This window comes from Spinacia oleracea, chromosome 4 (assembly GCF_020520425.1).
Source record: "Spinacia oleracea cultivar Varoflay chromosome 4, BTI_SOV_V1, whole genome shotgun sequence".
NCBI classification, from domain to species: Eukaryota; Viridiplantae; Streptophyta; class Magnoliopsida; order Caryophyllales; family Amaranthaceae; genus Spinacia; species Spinacia oleracea.
This window is the reverse complement of record NC_079490.1, coordinates 120,048,071-120,066,915: the sequence shown is the minus strand read 5'-3', so window position 1 is coordinate 120,066,915 and position 18,845 is coordinate 120,048,071. Positions and strand designations below refer to the sequence as shown.

General features: G+C 37.5%; 1 long non-coding RNA gene across 2 annotated transcripts; it reads left to right on the top strand.

Annotated features, from left to right (window-relative positions):
- Nucleotides 1-814: 814 nt before the first annotated feature.
- LOC110787120 (uncharacterized) lies at nucleotides 815-3,970 on the top strand. 2 transcript variants are annotated; one of them, XR_008932867.1, is made up of 3 exons: nucleotides 815-1,207; nucleotides 1,747-2,311; nucleotides 2,643-3,970. It is a non-coding gene; the product is annotated as an uncharacterized lncRNA (long non-coding RNA). The 2 variants fall into 2 exon arrangements; XR_002533034.2 differs by having other exon boundaries at nucleotides 816-1,207; nucleotides 3,503-3,970.
- Nucleotides 3,971-18,845: the final 14,875 nt, after the last annotated feature.

The window sequence follows — 18,845 nt, the reverse complement described above, 5'->3', positions numbered from 1 at the left end:
GTCTTGCTTGTGAACATGACATAGAAATGGACTATTGTTAGAAGTTTCTAGACAATAAAGTTCATGGGCCAAAGATGGATTTTATGACTTACCTATTCCACAAGAATTTGAGAAAATATGGCTATATTTACTTAAAGTGAAATGTGTGAAATGCTTCAATGTAATTCACAAAAGGGTATAAAATCAACTTGGCAAGAATTTTGGAACATCTAGGCTGGGTCAAAGTGATGTTTGCAAGAGCCAAGAAGGATTATCTAGATTGTTTATATGGCAATATGACAATTGAATCTCCATAAGAATATGGTATGTCCAAATGGAGAAATCGGAATCTATTTCGATTAACGATAATCACGACTATTTTCCTATATAGTTTCTAAATGATACTCTCAAGTGACTTTCACACTAAACAAAGTTGTCAAAGCTAAGATAAGATGTCATAAGGATTGAACTTCGGTTCAGTACATCTTTTCAGCATATATATCTAGGGTTGTCAAACCCAGGGGGAGTTAGTGTTTACATCAAACAAACTCAAGTATAGATACTACTACAAAAGTTGGAATAAGTAACGCTAAAAAGAGTACGGTTAAGTGTGTTAAGCGTTTCATAGGATAATAGAGTACGGTTTTCTCTAATAACAGTTCTATGGGAGAAAGAATAGAGAACGGTTACGACACTTAACCGTTTCATATTTTTTACCATAATAAAGAATAATTTTATTTAATATATACATGTGTAGTAGGAGTAAGAATCAAAAACATATAAAGCTGTGTTTTAAATATTTGATACAGGCGTACTATATTCTCATTAAAAAAAAAAAAAAAACTAATGCAGCAGCAGACTAAATAAATCAAACCGTAAAATCAAAAACCTCGCGCAAACCAAAATCTCAAGCAAAAGTGCAAAACCAAAACCTTAACATTCTACCCTATCCTTTCTAACAAAACCCCAGAATCCAATCTCCTGGAAAACTTAGACCATAATCACGCACCACTACCAGATCACCGCTGCACCACCAGATCACCGCCGCACTACTGTACCGCATTATTGTTCGTTGGCCCCCCTCTCCCTCTCCCTCTACTCAAAATCCCCAATTCGTCTAGCGCTTTTCGGCGACTTTTAGGGTTTTGCGCAAAAATTGAATCACACAGCGTCGAATGGCCGGAGCTAGATCTTTGTTCTTTGGCTCCCCTCTCCTTCTCTCTCCTTTGTATGTTCACCGGCCTCTTCTGTTTTTCCTTACTATACTCGATTTGTAAAGGTCATTTTTTGTTCAATTACCTTCTCTTTGGAATTGAATTTGAATATTGGATGATTGTAGAAATAAAAATTTCGAACGCTTTGAATTTTTGTGCCACTTGAATTTTAACAATGGTGCAGTGTGATAATTAGGTTTTCGTTCCCTCAAAACAAATTTCGTTGACAGATTGTTGTTTATTTAATTATGTTTTTTTTTGTTGGAAATCATCTAGGTTTGATATAAATTCCGCAAGTTTGTGGTTCCATTAGGATTTTTTCTATGGGTTATTTGCTACTTGTATATCTGAAATTGTAAATTTAAGGTAGGTAAGTCATTTAAGTTAATTTTCATTTTCTGATTTCTATGTTATGAAACCATAATTTCGTCCAAGGTTATTTGATTTTGTAAAAAGTGACGAGTACTTCTTAGTTTCCAATTGTTCTCTGCAATTTGTGTTTAAACTTGATTAATTAGTTTACTGAAGACTTTTGTGGGTTTGTTTCCTTTAGGGCTGTTTTATATATCAAGAAAGAATTCAACTTGCAGAGTGCACCAACTTTGGAAGGCTTAATTGTGACTATGGCACTAGTTGGAGCAACTCTGATCACAACATGTTGCGGACCGATTTCAGATCGTGTTGGTCGTCGCCCTATGATGATTATCTCATCTCTCTGTTACTTTGTTAGTTCCTAAATAATTTTGGGGTCTCCTAATAATTATGTTATACTCTTTCACCTTCTATTGGATGGTTGCGGAAATTGGTAGTAGTCACTCTTGTTCCTCTTTATATACCAGAGACAGCTCCAACTGAAATAAGGGGTTCATTGAACACACTTCCTCAGTTCACTGGTTCTGGTGGAATGTTTGCCGCGAACTGTATGGTTTTTGGAATGTCACTAATAGGAAAACCTAGTTGGAGATTGATACTTGGGGTTATTTTAGTTTCATCCAGTATTCACTATATATTAACTGTATTCTTCTTGCCCGAGTCTCCTCGTTGGCTTGTTAGTAAAGGAAGAATGAATGAGGCCAAAAGGGTTCTTCAACAATTGCGAGGCAGGGATGATGTCGATGGTGAGTCCTCTGCTACTTCTATAGTTCCATTGGAAAATTTTGCTTGTACAACTTAAGCCCCTTAAAACATTTCTGCAATATTATGGGGAATGACATTTACTGCATTGGTTTTTACTTCCTGTTCGAGGAAAACAAGCATGATAGCAAAAGATAAATTTAATTAGGCTAACAGTTGAGAGTTCAGTGAACTATATATGCTTAACTTCTGAGCGAAAATGGATGTGCATGTTAATGTTAGACAGACCAAAACAGATAGTAGGATGGTCATTATGAAGTAAAGGGAGTATGATTGTTTGGAAATTGATTTTGTGGGTTTCATTCTTCCTTTCAGAGATGATAACCAACATTGAGTAGAGTTTGAAGAGAGAAAAGTAACTATAATGAAGTAAACATGGATTTGAAAACATGATGCATCTATCTTTTGTTGATATTGCAATTCGGTCAAGCTGCAAACCAATAACTCCATCCCACTCACTGTCATTTTCTGTCTCATCTAAACCAGGGAAGATTGTTTCTCCTTTCTTTCCGTCTTGAAGTCTTATCTCATCTAATTGTTAGTGAGTATGATTTAGACTCACATCTGTCTAAACTTTTACTTAGTGTTAGTTCTTCAGGTTGGATTATGATGACTATGTAATACTTTGATCTAAGAGCTTTTTATTAAAACCTACTTATATTTTCTCGTCTTCTCCTTAAAAAAAGTCTTGAAAATGAAAGCAATGTTTGGAAATTGATCTTAAATAGATAGTTGATTGAAAATTGAAAGGTAAAGCAATGTGATGTAATTTACATTTTCTTTGATAGTTTGATGGGTATTATAAAGTTGTTATGTGGGCTAGCTTTGCTATCACCTCTTAGTTTTTTCTGATAAATCTGACAGGTTTGAGACATCAAATCCCTGTACTTGTTCCATAAGCAGCCTGCTTGATACTAATTCATGTCACTATTTCAGCAATCATGATAGCTAGGTTTAATCGTATAGTCAACAGTCTTAACACGAAAAAATACTGGCAATTTGAGACTTAAATCCTTAAGAGATAACCCGTGCTGTTGTTTGTCTGGACTTCTGTCTGCACCTCCCTGCAATCCTGTTGCTGTTTTTGTATTGCTTGCCGCATGTTCTTTGTTAAATACTATTTCTTCTTGCTATCATGTTCATTTAGTACTCTTACATTTTAACTTGTATTGTAGTATTTTAACAAAGCTCCCACGTATTCTCAAACTACGATTTACGAGCTAAGGGAGAGGTGGATCTCATACGTTATCGAATATCACCAATCAAATAACGATGAAGATGAAGATTATGATGACGATGATCTAGTGTGACTTAAGCTAGCTCAGGGAGATGGTTACCTCAGTTCAGTCCGGCAGATGAACTGCCAAGTCTACCACCAGTAGACAATTCCAACAATATGGTCCTTGTTCTTGCTGCAGAAGCTGCCATTGTTTTTGCTACACCATCCCTAGTTGCTGCTGCAATCCCCAGTACGTTGCTGCTGCTACAGAAGCTTCAGCTCTTGAATATTTTTTTTTATTTATATTGGATTTTGTTTTTGCCGTACCTTAGTGTAGATCGTTTATATTTTATCAATGAATAATAAGATTTTGTTATTGAATGAACACTATTATGTTGTTATTGAATGAAAGTATTTTTGGAAAGATCGTGTGGATATCATTTTTATTTTATCTATTTAAATCTGGTTTACATATAGGACTTAGAATCGTAATATCCCTAAAAAAAAGGGGTAAAATATAGAACGATTGTCTAAGAAAACTGCTTTCTATCTTAATTTAAACGGGAAGTATATAGTACGCCTATGTACGGAAGATGTTCTGTATCTCAATATTTAACAGGAAGAATAGAGGATGGTTATGTACGGAAGGCACACTTTATTATAGAGTATAGGAGACGGTTATGTACGGTAACCGTTCTATATTCCTTCCTCATTTTCTGATTTTAGGAAGGGAATAGAGGACGTTTATCTCTTATCACTGTACTTTATGATTAGGTATATAATACGCTTCGTTTACCCGTTTTATAAACTTTATAGCGCGCTGAGTTGAAGAACGCCTCTAAGACGTCCTATAAAGTGTATTTCAACAGTACTCTATACCCTTTTTTGTAGTAGTTGACGATAAACCAACACGCGATTGCAAAGCAACACGAATGCAGAAAACAGGAATGGGAGTTGCTGTCGCGCAGACCTCCATCCAAACATATACATTCCTCCCACGGGATAGTTTTAAAGGAAGTACCAGGTGTAACTGTAAGTACCCCTCGTAAAAGACGCTAGGAGTTTTATTTGAAACCACAAGTGCTTACAATAGCATTTTCCAACAGGCAAAGAAAAAGCAGTGACAAGAGTCGACAATGAAAACAAATATCTACGTTTCGTATCTCAGCACTGCATAACTTGGATAACTAGAGCAGGGTTTTTACATGATAAGTAATATTTAATAGGGAATAGGAGGAGGAGTGGGCTTGTGTAGTTGTGTTTTCCCTCAAAATCTTTCTAACTTTGGAAGAATTTGGTTTATTTAAAAGAAAAGGAACTTGGATCCTTCAATTTTCCTTATATTCTCATTGCTCAATCTATATCCAAATATTGGAAAATGCATCCATCACAAATATATCTAATTTATAAGAATTTGGTTTATTACAAGGACAAAAAACACGGATCCTCCCATTTCCCTCACCTTCTCTTCGTCGAAACCACAACTAAAGGAAAACACATATGTTGCTCTCCCTCCCTTTCCGTTTTCTTCAAATCCACTCATCCAAACACATTGTAAATGATGTTGTATGCATCCTCAGTACATAAAAACAATGCTTATCAGGATATAATGGGATTTATTAGGAGAGGGGATAATGAGTCCTAGTTAACTAGGAAAACGAAAAAAACAATCTAGGTCCTTCAATATCTTGGCAGTACAAGGTTTAATAGAACTCACCTTTCATTAGGATGAGTGCATATTCATGAGGAGGGTGAGAAACTTTATCAAAAGAGGCGCATGCAAATTCTAATTAGCATGCACATTTTCACCAGAAAAACAGAGACACGGAAAGTTACGAGTCCGGTTCATCTATTCCAAATCCGTATCCGATCAAACACGAATAATTCATTCGACTATGATTCAACAAGCGGGAATAGTTTGATTAAATTGATTCGACCTAATATTTAATACATACAAGGAGGTCACAATAATAATTCTGTTAAGATATATATTCTAGCAGATATTATTGTGATTGATCGTGATTGAAGCCTATACAATCTTAGGCTGATCGATCGTGATTGAAGACTAAACAATTTCTTACTCTATTTTATTTTGGCAATTAACAAACTGAATTCTTTAATAGCTAAAGAAATTATATTCTTTAATATTAATATATATATATGTTTCTTTATGAGCGACTCAAAGAAACGAAAGGTATTGATTCTACCACAAATCTGAGAACATATGGTTGTTGCTCTAGATAATGTCTTTTAGGAAACCATCATATTTCCAAAAAGGCAAGTGGGAGAAAAATGACCTCGAATGGACTTCGAGTCAAGCAACAAACAAATGTAGGATACTTAGGAGTCTTTGGAAAAGCTCCGTACTTAGAAGCCTTTGGAAGAGCTTCATGAAGACTTTAGAAGTGCTTCAAGAGAATCCTAATACTCAAAGGACTTGAGTAATGTCTTTATAGACACTAACATTTGGTGTTCAATACCTAGGTAAATCGTATAAGGAATAGAATTCAACCAAGATAGATACATAGATATCTTGAGGAATGAAAACTATGAAGAGTTTGGAAAGTGCTTCAAAAACATACGACTTACAGGTTAGCTACGACGAATTAAAAAATTCTCAAGCATGGTTTGAGGCCATCAGAAACATAAGTATGGTTCGAGGCCATACAAAATGGTTTGAGGCCATTTCATCCAAAGTACCTTCATCTTAAAGAATCAAATCTATGATTTGGTTGATTTGCATAAAGGGTTCACTCCCATTAGTTGCAAACATGTTTTCTAAACATACAACGTTGATTTGCATAAAGGGTTTACTCCCATTGGTTGCAAACATGTTTTCAAAACATACAAAGATGATATTGTATACACATACAAAAGAGAAGCTATATTGGTGGTTAAAGATTGTAAACAACTTCACGGCGTTGATAATGTTGAAATCTTTTTCACCAAGTCGGAATGCTTGAACTATTTTGGATAAATCTAGCAACCATTGCATATGGCAATATGGCAATTGGAAAACGAAACACCTTACTCAATTGGATTTGTAGAAAGGAATTGTGTACATCACACAATGTAAAAGTTTTGGATGCTAGATAAAAGAGCAAGCTTAAGAAATCTATTCGTAGAATAAAGCATGCAAGTGGGAATTGGACCATATTTGTCTAAAAGGCTATTGAGCAATCATAGCTTTATGAAAATATGGATCATCTTATAGATGAGGAGTTTAGTGGGAGCTAAGTCATGATTATTGGTTCTATATATGAGATACATATCTCTCTATTGAAAATGACATTCAAATGGTTATATTTGAAAGTATTTGTCAATATTAGAACCATGGCGAAACTTAGAACATACTAGGTTAAAGATCTATTGGATAGGATCTAAAGCGTTGTTTGGATTCTGTAAAAGTAATTACTAAATCAAACACAATAGAGAGACTCAAAAGAGAATCTCAACCCATATGAGTAAGTCTAAGTTATGAATGCTTTAACTAAGTATAAAGCTAGGCTGTTATCACTAGAGTTAAGCATGAAGGACCTTGAAGAGGTACCTTCACCTTATATCACATGGCAATGCCAAGATTTTAGCAAGATTCAGTATATCTTGAAATAGAATAAAGCTAAAAGTCACATGGATGGATTTTAAAATGCGAATGGTCTTTGCATTACAATCAATCATGTATAATGTGATATATAGATCGCCAAGATAACTCGTGAACATTGGATTGTGACGAGTTTATACCAATCTCTATTGATCTGTATCAAAGATCATTGGAACAGTATCAAGAACATCCAATACATTTGGATATGTAGGATGAGCACTTGATAAGAGGAAGTGAAGATAACTAAAGTTTTGATGCTACATGCATTTGCCTAAGCAAAAGTTGAATCTTGTTGTTAGGCAAACCACAAACATACACGGGCAATTAGGCATCGTGATAATTAAAAGGTGGTAACATAGGTTCTAAACCATATGTGATGCATGGGAAACTGAATCAATGATTAGTTTCCAAGTTCTAAGTTGAAAGATGTATCTCCCACATCTATGTGAACTGGTTGGAGCATTCCAAAAGGAAGCATCATTTGAAATTCTACATAATTGAAATAAATTCATTGTTGCCTAAGAAGCAATGAAAGGGAATTGTTTTTAGTGGGAGTTCTTCAATGAACTCAGGTTGATCACAAGTCTGCTACCTGGATGATTTTCTATTTTAGATATGATTATCATTCTAAACAGCAACGAAAGACTAGATCATTCTAGAAACATATTCAAAGATCTTTTCATTTTACATCGAAAGGCTTTCGATAGAAAAGATGCTAAGGATAGCAAAGTATGATAAACTAAACCTCTGCATTGAATGATACACAACATTCATATTCAGATATGGAATCAAGTTCGAGTTCCATGAATGTTTTAAGTATTGGGTGAAAGGCCCATATCTGTAAAACATTAAATGCTTGATTTTGGGTTTGAGGCCCACAAATTGGTAAGCATTTGGTTTAAACATTTATCATTTATGAAATTATATTTCATAGTTCATTTAATCTGGGTTTAGTATTAAATGATAAGTCCATGTGATTCAAATCATTCAAATGGGATGTCAAGATGGATTCTTCAACAAAGAAACACCCATAAGTGAACTTGAATATTGAAGTCACAAAGGATCCCTAATCCAGGTCATTGAAAGGTGGACGACCAATGACTAATGAAGATTAGATTGCAAGTAGATTACTTAGTTCTGTTTCTTGAACTAGAGTGACTGGATGTCAGAATCTTTTGCATAGATACTTATTAGATCTTGTATCGGATTGACCATGAGAACACTTTAAGAGATTAATGTCATGTCATAGGTAGTTCTCATTAATGGTGATTAGAAACCGTTCCTCAGAACATGAACGATTATGTCTGCTCGTTTGAGAATTAGTTCGCTTTGATACTAGCTAAACGTCGCACCGTAAAAGGAGGCTATAAAAGCAGTTATTGGGCGTACTATGAATCAAAGTGAGTGTTCATAGATTGCAAGAAGGGATTGTCCTCCTATCTTTGATAGGATATGGTGTTGTTGTGTAACAAGGCCTCTCGGAGAGTTAGATACTATAAATGCATGGCCGTGCTCAGAATGGTTAGGCTTAACCTTCTGCAAAAGTTTGACAGTTGAACTCTGTAATCCGAGAAACACTTCTGGACCTAATAAGGATGGCTTGGATCTTACCTTATGTTCAGTAAGTAACACTAAGTGACAAAGGAATGTGGATGCACACTTGTCTGAATGACAAGTGGGAGATTGAAGGAAATATGTCCTTCATCCAAGGTGCATTAAGTCTAATACCAAGGTTCAGATTAATTGCAAACAATTAATTCAGTGAGATCAAGTGATCGGAACAGCTAGCTGGAGCAATGCTTCCGATCAGTGAGTTCTAATGCATATTTGAACTCACAACTTACTCTTGACTGAACCTACAAGGTCACACCAATGACACGTAACAGATCACCGGATTAAATGAATCGGAAATTCATTTAATAGCTTTTCGAGAATTAGTTGGAAAACGTATTATACGATACGACCTTGCATCGGAATCGTATATCGTATCGCGAATATTCGTAAGCTAGGCGAAACGAATAAAACGTATCGTACGACGGTGATTCATCGTATACGAAACGATAAATAATATATCGAAAATATATTAATCGCGGATACGGAAAGTGGCAACGCTGTTAGCCCAACGAGCCAAGGCGCGCAAGCGCGCAAGGCCCACTGGGCGTAGCAGCAAGCCAGCGCGCAAGGCCCAGGCCTTGGCTGGGCGCGCGCGCACATACGAGGAACAGCAGCAGCAGCGCACATAGCGCGACCCAAGGCCCAGCGCCTGTGTGGCTGTGCTCGTCTGGGCTTGCACGGACAGGGCTGGCTGGCGCATGGCCTATGTGCCTTGGCCGGTTGATATTATAACCTAACGGTTATAATATTAATCCCTCTCACGTTTTCCAATAACCAAATGTAAAAATCAGATTACACATCAAACCCTAAGGAGGAGAGAGAAACCCTAATTCTCTCTAGCCTCCATGGATGTGTTCTTCCCAAAAGCACAAACTCTTGAATGATTGTGTAAGCTACGATTATCAAGACGGATCTGATCGTGTCGGTGAACCAAGTAGAGGAATGACAATTGGAGTTCTTTGTTCGTGTTCGTTGACAGATTACTTGGGAAAATACGCTTCGAATGTAAGTTTGCTTAATCTGTGCTTTATACATGTTTCCTGGCTTTGGGGATTGTTTCCGCACATGTTATTATGTTTAACTGTATTCCCCTACAACTTTTTCCTCTTTGGTGATTTTAGCTCCCACTGGAACCTAGATGAATCATTTCCGAATGATTATAACTAGAGTACTTAATGAATATTATATTCAGTTAAATACTTGATCCGTTCACGCACTATTTGTGTGACCCTACAGGTTCAGTCAAGAGTAAGTTGTGGATTAATTCATTAATTCCACTTGAACTAAAGCGGCCTCTAGCTAGGCATTCAGATCACTTGATCTCACTGAATAATTAACTTGTTAATTAATACTGAACCGCATTTATTAGACTTAGCATTAAATGCATTAAATGCAAACTTGGACCAAGGGCATTATTTCATTCAAAGATACCTACATATGTTTCTGGTTAAGACTTGTACCTTTGCAATCTACATGGGGCAACAACTCCAGTTGGTTATTGAACCTCACCAAACATTCTAAATATCTCTATGTTTCAACCTGAATACCATCTTAACTATTTTCTAGAGCTTGTTGTTCGACTCGAAGTTCTTCGAGGTCTACTTTTCTTCTACTTGTCATTTTGGAAATGTTTTGTCTTTCCAAAAAGATACCATCTCGAGCAACAAACACCTTGTTCTCAGATGTATTGTAGAAATACTACCCCTTCGTCTCCTTTGGGTGACCGACAAGGATATTGTGAGGGTGGTAAAAAAGACAAGTGTTTCCGAAGAAATGGCTCGAACGACTACCCTCGCGGATGTGGAAATCATATTAAATATAAGGGGAGAAACTGTGGGACACAACCTCCTTTCTACTAGATCGTGGAGTCGGCATTCAGTTTTTAACGACATTGAGGAAAATTGACAAAACCCGTTTATTGTGATACACAAGTAAAGTCAAAGCCCATGCGAACGTATCTGACAACAACGACCTTAGGTTCCCTTTTGATCCCTGATGTGGAGATCTCTTAATGTACATCGGCAGAGTAAGGATTGAGGGTTCAGGGGATATTTACTAATACAGGGAGTGCCCAACATTAGGCCATGGCGGTCCTTACTTGTTCAATGGAACGACGAAAGGGAAATGCATTAGGATATATTACTAATATGAGTTGATTCACATATAACTAGCTAAAAATGTAAAGAGATGATTTAGATTGATTAACGGTACCTAACAATAACATATTTGGCTTGAATTATCTTATTAGGCGTGATTCAATATAATAGATTATGTGAACATATTTATAATGGTGATGAAAGCAGTAAAAACATATTTGCAGGTTACAATATAGTTTTGGCTATATTGCGGTTCTTAGGAACACATACCACATGCCCTTGCTAGATTTCCGTTTCTGGTTAGAACTTCATGGGAACTGACTTATTCTTCCCGATTTCTGGTGCGATTCCTCTAGAGTTCCCCCTCAAATTCCTTAGTTTAGGCTAGAGAACTAGCTATAACTTCGGCAGTAAATAGGATGATTTGGGTGGTGTTTATACGGACAGAGGCTCGATAACAAGGGTTAATGCGAGCAGGGATATTATGAACGTAGGGACGAGTTTAAGCTCCGGTCAATACTCAAGCTCAAGGTTAGGAATTGGAGAATATTTGGTGCCGTTTTCCGGAATTCCGAGGTTTGTAGTTATAGTGCAACTGGTTGAAAAAAGATAGACGTTTGAAGAGATGGAATTTCATTGAAACTGCAAAGCCAACGCTAGAAATTTCTAGCCCTAGCCTGAGCAATGCTGGATAATAACAATGCTGGTAAGGACGCGTCAAATGTGTTAGAATCTGAGTCAACGACAACTCATTCTGGAATTCGATCTTTGTCGTGATTGGGTAAGAACCAAACTACTGCGCCTGAAAATATTGGCGCCTGGTTTACAACGTTAAAAAAGAACAGTGCGTGTGTGCCACACGCTAGAAAATTCTAGCCCTGGTAAATTCTATGCACGTGTTCTTCTAGATTCTTCCGGTTTGTTTCGGATTTTATCTCTTTCACGGTTCTATCACTTCTGTGGGATTAGTTGGAGTGCAACTCTTATCTTTTCCAAGGGATGAATGGTAGTGCAACGTAATCTGCTTGAATATCTATCCTATAAGATTGCTATATTTGATAGTTGTTTAATACGACACTTACTATAAATGGCAGTTACTAAAAATTGAAATGTGGATTCGAGGATCGCTTTAGCCATTGGTAGGATATTCGTTGCTTACTTAGGAAAGCGTTGACAAGTAGTGTTCGGTTTCATAATCGTATTTACCACTTTTGGCCAGGGGTCAAATGTAGACATCTATAGTTAGCCCCCACTTTGATTGAGTCTGATTAAGACGATGATCAAAATATTGGCGAGGTGCATTAGAGAATTCAGTCTGGAATTGACCAAATTTATGCGAGGATCTTACGAGCCCCCGAGAGATAATATTTGACTTAAGGGTCATCACTAGGAATATCAACAATTTTCCTCACGAGTCATTGAAAATTTGTTGGCTTGAAATTAACCTTTTCACTGAGTCATGGTGTTCGGACGGTAGATGGAACTTTTCGAAAACGGAAACTTGATTGACTTAAAATGAGCTGAAGACATTTCATTAAAGAGCAATGAATAAACCTCAAAATGGATATTTGGAACAGGGGCATATAACCACTAAAACAAATACTGGGAAGAGGGGCGTATAGCATCTAAAACAGATGTTTTTTTAACGATGATCGAATAACCTCATAACGGATATTTTTTTAAAGAGGATCGCATAACCTCAAAACAAATATTTTTTTAACGAGGATTGGATAACCTCAAGACATATATTTTTTTTTTAACGAGGATCGAATAACCTCAAGAAATACATTATTTTAACGAGGATCGAATAACCTCAAGACATATATCTTTTAACGAGGATCGAATAAAATTCAAACATATATTTTTTTAACGATGATCTTTTAACCTCAAAACAAATACGAAAAAACCTCATAAACTCTCGTTTTTCTGAAAACGGAAACTTAAAGTTTTTTTTTACTTTCATTTTTTGGAAGATAAATGTAACTTAGAATTTAATCTTAATAATTTTCTATTTTTTGAAATAATTAAGAAATTAATACCTAAAAATGTTTGAAAGCCGTTACCAGTGTGTCAAGGTTATTTCCCAAAACGTCTTAGCCTGTAAGTGGACTAACATAATACATTATCAGTTTATGGAAAATAATAATTTGAAATACCGTTACTTTTTCCGCGGGAAGGACATTGGGTAAGGAGTAACGGTTACTTGCAGTAGAGAAAGCGCGAGGTGGCTCGACATTTTTTATTCGCGGAATCTTCCAGCGTTAGAAAACCCAGCGCAGTGGGATTGCAATGCTGGAATTTAGCGAGCGCTAGAACTTTTTAGTGCTAGTCATCTATAAATAGCAATCTTCAGAGAAGTTCGCCATTGTTGTTGCTGTTCGTCGAGTTAATTTTTGACATTTTCTCTCAACTTCATTGCTTTTTCCTCTAATTCGTGTGTTGCTTCACGAAATTCGTCCCTGAGTCATCCTAGATCATTAATATGTAAGTAACTTCGCAATTTGCTTGAGTTTTGACTTAATTTTGAGTAAAATGCGTGTGAAAATTTATGCTCAAAATGATTTGGTACTTTTCGGCTTTGGCCTAATTCTTGCAATTGATTACTTGCATATGATGTTTATAACATGTATAAGTGTTCTAGAATGTTAATTTTGGCAAATATGTTAATTCTTAGTAATTTTGAGCTCCCTCAAAATTAGCCCCCAAGTGTACCAACGAATTGATGTTTAGGATGCAATGTAGGTGTTTTTGGCCTATTTCCTTGCGGTATACATAATCTATGAGTGATAGAAAATGTACGAATTTGTGATTTGGAGTTGATTTGTTCAGTTTTGCATGTGCGGGTTTACTACCGTTTTTGAACTTAGTAGCATGTTCATACTTAGGGACCAAAATTGCTTGACTCCACCAAGTAGGACAAACTTGTTATGAATTTGCGTAGTTGGAAATTCGGAAAAGTATGTGCTATTTGTTGGTTTAAGGTATGATGCCTTATGATTTTTCGAGTTTTGCAAATATAGCATGTCGGATGGGCATTCTACTACTCCCGACGAGGAGAAGGACATTTCAGACTATGTGTTACAACCCCGGGCGCGGGATACGCGTACCTTGCATCCTTTGAGGCGTGAGCGGACTGGTGCGCTTGGTGGCCAGACGATGTATGCATCGCTGTAGTCTCCTTCTAGGCCGTCCATTTCACGAGCGCCTACTCTACGAGCGTCTACTTCTGGTAGGAGAGTGCTGGATCTGGAGGATGAGCCTACATGGCAGGGTCCCATTCAGTTCGATGTGGAGGACATGCACTATGCTTGGAGCACCATGTGGTGTCCCATTTCCGTGAGGGTGTAGCTGGTTCAGATATCGCCTGCCGGCCTTAAGGTGGGTCCGTGTTTGCGGAGCATATGTGACAGGCTAAATTCGTATCGCATAATCAAACATAAACCTAATTTCACTACCCAGATAGTAAGGGAAGTCAGGATCGAATCCATAGGGAAACATCGTTTTTCCAATTATTAATACTAAGGTCTAGACTATCAGGAAACAATAAATTGGTTTGGTTTGTAAATTAAAACTACAAAGACAATAAAAAGGGAATAAATCAGATAATAAAAGGTCTACGGCATAGGTTCACCAATGAACAATAATCTAGGATGATAAACAATACTAATAACCAATGAAACAGTTAATTAGACTAGCATGCTCTCTCGAATCGATACTAATTATAGACTTGGAATTAACAGGCTCTCACTATGTATTAATCCCAATTTTACCTATTGAAACAAGCCTAAACATCAAATTGCATCTCTCGAATCTTAACTTGATATTGCTAGACTAATACAATTAAACCTGCGCAAATACAATCGCATAGTAAATGAAACCAATCAATAGGAATTAACCAATAACACCAACAATCAACGACATTCAATCATCCCTTCATATTAGTCCATAGATTCCCAAAACCCTAGAATGAGACTACTCACACATAATTGAAATAACTAATGCAAACATATTAATTGGAAACATGGTTAAACCAAAATAATAAAGCAAGGTAAGAATTAATACCTAAGGGAACGAAGAACGAATAATGAAAGCTTGAATCTTTAATTGAAAATAAAACTAAGTGTTTAACAATAATTTAGAGAATAAAACTAAGTAGTAAAATAAACTAAGTGCTCAATACTAGAAATTAAGATGTCCACCAATAACTAAGGGCTTTTAGTTTAAACAGTCTTGCCCAAAAACCGAATAAAAAACGAATCATTAAAGCCAAAACGCGCGCCCAGGTTGTCGTCGTCCGATCGAGCAGAAGCTCACCAGATCTGCCATCGGGCTTGTAAACAATTCGATCGGGCACAAATCCTCCCGATCGGGCAGGCATCCGCCCGATCGGGCAGCCATTCGCTCGATCGGGCGCGCGTACAATCTGCACGATCCTCTATCTTCAAAACGTCATATCTCCTTTGTTATTTGTTGAGATTAGGTGAGTGACCACTCGTTGGAAAGCTCTTGAAGTCTAGAATCCAACTCAATTAGAATCATTTCATTTAGAGTTGTACAACTTGAGTTATGCTCAAAAGAGTAGACGCGTCTCGGTTTTCTACTTCTTTCACTATTCACTTTGCTTGAAAACTCTTCCAACTCAATGTTTGTGCTCTCGAAAGTACATAATATCTTGTATTGATTCAAATGAGTAGGAAATGCACAAAAATATGCTAATTCCTACAATGATGAACCCGAAACTACAAACACACTACAAGGAGCACATTAGTACTAAATATCGCTCCGAATAGCTCATTTGAGATCAAAAAGTACTAAGGGACGGGGGTAAAAACTCTACATAAAAAGCATATATCAATCTGGCGGCGCTAGATCTGGATACGGTGGAGGTGGTACAGGCTTGCCCCCTCTATCAGACCGTGCTTACTATTAGGGAGTTGGTGTGCCCTAACGCATCCAGGAGGTTCTTGCGGTTGATTTTGGAGTGGTGGTGGGATATCACCAACACTTTTCACTTCCCTTTAGGTGAAATGACCATCACTCTTGAGGATTACACTGCCCTTACGAGTATTTCTTTTACTGGAAAATCAATATTCTTTAAGATGACCTAGATGCCGAAGGATGACGTGGTCGTCGCTTGTATTGGGGCGGCTTTGACCGCCTAGGGGTAAAGATGGCTGTGGGCCGGGCCGGGCCAGGCTTCGTGCCGAGCCCACGGGCAGTGGGCCTAACCGGGCCGGGCCCAATCTAGGCCCAAGTTGTATCGTGCCAGGCTGGGCCGGGCCGAAAAGTTCAACACATGGCCCAGGCCCGGCACGAGCCCATGGGCTTTCGTGCCGGTCCGGGCCAGCCCGTCGTGCCTAAGGCTAATTTTACAAATTTTGCGTGCTTTGTCGTGCCGGATCAAGTCGTTTCGTGCCTTGTCGTGCTTTTTCCAAAAAAATAAGGCTCATGCATTCATGAATATGCAACGACATACTTCCTCCATTCTTTATTAAATGACACAATTTTTTTATCACGTTTGCCAATGCAATATTTCAACCATTAATACCTTTTATTATAAATGGTTAAAAATTATAAAAGTTTGATATTATAAATCTATAGGATGAGACGGTTATAACAAGACCCCACATGACTATATTTTTTGTTAAGTATAAATCACAATTGATGGTCAAAGTATATTATATGAATAGTGCCAAAAGTACAATTGTGTCATTTAAAAAAGAATGGAGGAAGTAGAAATTAGGGAAATGAAACCAAATGACGTGCTCGCCACCTCTCGGATGGAGCACGCGAAGCAACCTAGCCTATGAAGAGCTTTCGCATAATCCTAAACTAGATAAGCTTGCATATAATAGGAACTATCATTCACTTGCACGAATTAGGCTCACAATGTCTTGCCAAACCTAATCATACATTCCAATCTAATCCAATCAAATAGCATTCGCGACTACTACTCAATTAGTCATGGAAATCCTATCACTAAATCACATTTAATCACAACATCAATCATGAGTTTTCCCTAAAATTCCCCAAATTCAATGCCAAGGCTTCATCCCTAATCTCTAGACTAAACTACTCAATTAGCATGATTAACATCATCATTAAACTAACACTAATCCTAATCATGAAACTAATTGAATTAATGAAGCTAATTGAAACAACAAAAATCAGAAAATTCAAACCACAAAAATTTGGGAAAAATCAATAAAAATTCAAAATAACAAACTAATCCTAGAATTCAAGCATGAAATCAAAGCATAAACGAAATTAGTGAAGCAATTAAAGAATTAAAGAAAAATAAAAAAGAAAAGTAGAATTATACCTTGAATTGAAGAATTAGCATCAAACTTGAAGAACAAAATGAAGAACAAAGCTCAAAAGAAATAGAAAAGAAATCTGAAAATTTGATGATTAAATTGAATTTAGAATCAAGAATTTGAGGCTAAGAATCCTTAATCCTAATCTCTAATCAAAGCCCTAAACTAATCCTAGAGAGAGAATTCTAAGCTAAGCCTAAAATGAAAATTACGTAATTAACAAAATGAAAGACTAATGAAAAATTGCTGCGATTTTCGTTTTTATAATAGCAGCCCCGCGTTCCAATTCGGTCGCACAAAGGGTGTTGTGTGGTCGCACAAATTCTGTGCGGTCGAACAAAGAAGCTCATTCGGCCGCACATGAAAAATGGGACATTTTGTTTGTAAACTGCAGTCTTGTTCGACCGCACAGGCTAGGCCATTCGATCGCACACAGCCTGTTCGATCGCACAGCAAGCTGTTCGACCGCACAAGCTGCTGCAAGGTTGCTGCGCCCACATTTGCTATTCTGCTGCGCTATTGCTGCGACTGCTTTGCTTTGGCTCTCGCTGCACTATTCTTCATGTTGCAAGGTGCTTCAAGTGAGCACTAAGGGCTGTTGTGAAGGAGCTCAAGGCTCGTGAAAATAATCCGAAAGAGCTGCTGCAAGGACTCGTGAACAACTACTATTTGTACTCGTGTACAGCAGCTTGCAATGGCTGTTGTAGCTGCACTTCTTTGCCTTGCTGTGGCTGCTGCAAGGGTAGGATAATGGCACTCAAAGTGAGCACAAAGCTGCTGCAAGGATGGCTTAGAAATGGATGCAACGAAGCTGAATGCGCGCTACTGCTGTACTGTACTTGCTGTTTGCTGTGTGTGCACGAGTGCAGCTGCTGGGGCTGTTCTGCGCTAGCTGCTGTGGCTATGCTGCACTGCTTTGCCTTGCTATGGCTGTGTAGGGCTGCTGTTAAGGAGCTTCAAGGCTCGTGAAAATAGTCCCACAGAGTTGCTGTAAGGACTCGTGAAAATAGTCCCCCAGAGTTGCTGCAAGGACTCGTGAACAGCAGCTATGGACTGCTTGTTTTCTCATGTACAAAGTTGCTGCGTGAGTGGCTGTTGCTGCATTGTTCTGAGGTAGCCCGAGTGTTGTTGGCTGCACATAGAGCAAGGGCTTGCTACGTCGCTGCACCAAGAGCATCGTCGCTGCACAAAGATGCCACGTCGCTGCACAATGCAAAGTATCGTATATCACACAAGAAAATCGTCAAGCATGTTATCAAAAATCGAAAACATTATATTATTATTAATTCGTTTAACATTTTTGCAAATCGTGAAGAATATAACTCGTCGAGAAGCATAATGACACGATATTAACACGTTAATACTCAAAACGAACCTTACGCAATGAGAATGCGCACAAAAGGCATATTTAGAGCAAAAACGACTAAAATATGCGCAAGACAAGAAAATATAACGATTAATGCAAAAATGCGATAAACGAACAAAAAACGATAAAACTAAGCGAAAATAATAATAAAATGCTAATAAAATGAACTAAAATCCTAAGCTAAGAGAGACATAAATGTCGCTCATCAAACTCCCCCAAGCTAACCCTTTACTTGTCCTCAAGCAAAGGTAGAATGAAAAACGGGGAGGAGAATGAGCCTAATTATTCAAAATCAAAATTACGGA